The sequence below is a fragment of the Peromyscus leucopus genome, chromosome 4 (genome assembly GCF_004664715.2).
Source record: "Peromyscus leucopus breed LL Stock chromosome 4, UCI_PerLeu_2.1, whole genome shotgun sequence".
Taxonomy (NCBI): Eukaryota; Metazoa; Chordata; class Mammalia; order Rodentia; family Cricetidae; genus Peromyscus; species Peromyscus leucopus.
In genome coordinates this window covers 59,982,640-59,986,587 of record NC_051066.1, presented here as the reverse complement: position 1 = coordinate 59,986,587, position 3,948 = coordinate 59,982,640, and positions in this window count along the sequence as shown.

The window sequence follows — 3,948 nt, the reverse complement described above, 5'->3', positions numbered from 1 at the left end:
ACTGTTAGCTAGCCTCTGGAGTTGTGGGTTGCAGTCTGGCCATCCCTTCCCTCCCATTTAGTATCCACTTATGAGTGAGTACCTAATATGTTTGTCCTTCTGAGTCTGGGTTACCTCACTCAAGATGATATTTTCTTGACCCATCCATTTGCCTGCAAATTTCATGATATCATTGTTTTTTACTGCTGAGTAATATTCCATTGTGTATATGTGGCATATTTCTATAGCCCATTTTTAAAATTGGATTGTTTGGTATTTTGATGTCTAGATTCTTGCATTCTTTATATATTTTGGAGATCAGCCTCTGTCAGATGTGGGATTGATGAAGATCTTTTCCCATTCTGTAGGCTGTTGTTTTGTCTTATTTACCATGTCCTTTGCCTTACAGAAGCTTCTCAGTTTCAGGAGGTCCTATTTATTAATTATTGCTCTCAGTGTCTGTGCTACTGGTGTTATATTTAGGAAGTGGTCTCCTGTGCCAATGTGTTCAGGGCTACTTCCTACTTTCTCTTCTATTAGGTTCAGTGTAACTGGTTTTATGTTGTGGTCTTTGATCCACTTGGACTATTTGCAATCTTCTACATGTTGATATCTAATTATGCCAGCACCATTTGTTGAAGATGCTTTCTTTTTTCCGTTGTACAGTTTTGGCTTCTTTGTCAAAGATCAGGTGTTCATAGGTGTGTGGATTAATGTCAGGGTCTTCAATTCGATTCTATTCGTCCATATGTCAGTTTTTATGCCAATACCAACCAAGCTATTTTTATTACTATAGCCTCTTAGTAGAGCTTAAAGTTAGGAATGGTGATGTCTCCTAAAGTTGTTTTATTGTAAAGGATTATTTTAGCTATCCTGGGTTTTTTGTTTTTCCAAGGTTTGTGAAGAATTTTGTTGGGATTTTGATGGGGATTGCATTGAATCTATAGATTGCTTTTGGTAAGATTGCCATTTTTTAATGTTGGTTCCACCTATCCATGAGCATAAAAGCTCTTACCATTTTCTGATATCTTCTTCAATTTCTTTCTTCAAAGACTTAAAGTTCTTGTCATACAGGTCCTTCACTTGCTTAGTTAGAGTTACCCCAAGGTATTTTATATTATTTTTATTTTATATAATTATCTATTATATTTGTGGCCATTGCAAAGAGTGATATTTCTCTGATTTCTTTCTTGGCCTATCATCTGCATATTGGAGGACTACTTTTTTTCTGAGTTAATCTTGTATCCTACCACTTTACTAAAGATTTATGAGTTGTAGGAGTTCCCTGGTAGAACTTTTGGGATCACTTATGTAGACTATCATATCAACTGCAATTAGGGAAAGTTTGACTTCTTCTTTTCCAATTTGTATCCTCTTGTTCTCCTTTGGTTATCATATTGCTCTAGTTAGAACTTCCAATTCTATATTGAATAGATATGGATTAGTGGACAGCCTTGTCTTGTTCCTGATTTTAATGCAATTGCTTTGAGTTTCTCTCCATTTAGTTTGATGTTGGCTGTTGGCTTGCTGTGAATTGTCTTTATTATGTTCAGGTATGCTACTTATATTCCTGACCTTTATGATGAAGGGGTGTTGTATTTTGTCAAAGGCTTTTTCAGCATCTAATGAGATGATCATAAGGTTTTTTTTTTTAAATTTCAGTTTGTTTATATGATTATATTGACAGACTTTTGTATGTTGAGCCATCCCTGCAGTTCTGGGATGAAGCCTACTTCATCATGGTGGATCATTTTTTTAGATATGTTCTTGGATTCAGTTTAGCAGTATTTTATTGTGTATTTTTGCATCAATATTCATGAGGGAGATTGGTCTGTAATTCTCTTTCTTTGTTGCATCTTTATGTGGTTTGGGTCTCACGGCAACTATAACCTCATAAAAAGAATTTGGCAATGTTCCTTCTGTTTGTATTGTGTGGAACAATTTGAGGAGTATTGGTCTTCTTTGACAGTCTGGTAGAAATCTGTGCTGAAACCATCTGGCCCTGGGCTTTTTTTGGTTGGGAAACTTTTAATGACTACTTCTATTTCCTTAGGAGTTATAGGCCTATTGAAATTATTTATCTTGTCTTGATTTAATTTTGGTATGTGGTACCTATCCAGAAAATTGTCTATTTCTTTTAGATTTTCCAATTTTGTGGAGTACAGCTTTTTGAAGAATGATCTGATCATTCTCTGGATTTCCTCAGTGTTTGTTGTGTCTCCTTTTTCATTTCTGATTTTGTTAATTTGGATATTCTCTCTCTGCCTTTTGGTTAGTTTGGAGGAGGGTTTGCCTATCATCTTGATTTTCTCAAAGAACCAAAGAATTTTCTCAAAGAATCTTTGTTTCATTGATTCTTTGTACTGTTCTCTTTGTTTCTATTTTATTTATTTCAGCCCTCAATTTGATTATTTCCTAGCATCCAACTCCTCCTGGGTTACTTTTCTTCTTTTTGTTCTAGAGTTTTCAGATGTGCTGTTAAGTTGCTAGTGTGAGATTTCTCCAAATTCTTTATGTAGGCACTTAGTGTCAAGAACTTTCCTCTTAGCACTGCTTTCATTGTGTCCCATAAGTTTGGGTATGCTGTATATTCATTGTCATTGAATTCTAGGAAGTCTTTAATTTCTTTATTTCTTCCTTGACCCATTGGTAATTCAGTTGAACATTATTCAGTTTCCATGAGTTGTGGTTGATATATTGTGTACCCCAATAAAGTTATCTGGGGGTCAGAGAACAGAATAGCCACTATATTAAACACAGAGGTTAGGTAGTGGTAGCACACACCTTTAACATTAGCATTGCTGAGACAGAGTTCCATCAGGATATCTGTGTGTTCAAGGCCATACTGGAAACAGCCAGGCATGGTGACATACACCTTTAATCCCAGCACTTGAGATCTCATGTCTTGCTTGGAAAAGACACACGCCTTTAATCCCAGGAAGTGATGACAGGAAGCAGAAAGGCATAAGGTGTGAGGACCAGTAACTAGAGGCTTTTTAAGATTTTAGACTTTTGAGCAGCAGTTCAGCTGATTCTTTTGGGTGAGGACTCAGAGGCTTCCAGTTTGAGGAAACAAGATCAGCTGAGAAGCTAGCAAGGTGAGGTTGGATGTGACTTGTTCTGTTTGTCTGATCTTTCAGCATTCACCCCAATACCTGGCTCCTGGTTTGTTTTTATTTATAAGACCATTTAGAATTCATGTTACAATGAGTTTGTAGGCTTTCTGTAATTTGTGTTGTTGTTGAATTCTAACTTTAAGCATGATGGTCTGATAAAATACAGGAGGTTATTCAAAATTTTTTTAATTTGTTGAGATTTGCTTTGTGAGCAAGTATGTGGTTAATTTTAGAGAAGGTTCCATGGGGTGCTGAGAAGAAGGTATATTCTCTTGTGTTTGGGTGGAATTTTCTGTACATGTCTATTAAGTCCATTTGAGTCATAACATCTGTTAGTTCCCTTATTTCTCTGTTATGTTTCTGTCTGGCATACCTGTCCATTGTTGAGAGTTGGGTGTTGAAGTCTCCCACTATTAGTCTGTGGGGTTTAATGTGAGATTTAAGCTTTAGTATTGTTTCTTTTACATGTGGGTACCCTTGTATTCGTGGCATAAATGTTCATAATTGAGACTTCATCTTGATATATTTTCCTGTGATTAATATGTAATATTCTTCTCTATCTGGCATCAAGGACCTGTTGCTGAAGACAACACCTACACAACTTACTGAACATGGAGAAGTCAATAAAGCTGGTGCCTTCTTCCCTACATTCTAGTGTCTTTGGTACAGGAAGGTTACTCTGCATACTACCAAAAGAGAAACACAAACACCAATGAAGCCACAAAGTATTTGACATACAATGGTGTCCTGCCTGTCAGATATATTATGGCAATGGTGGCACAAAGCTTTTAGGAGTAACCAACCAACATCTAATTTGACCCAAGGCCCACTCCAGGAGATGGTATCCATACCC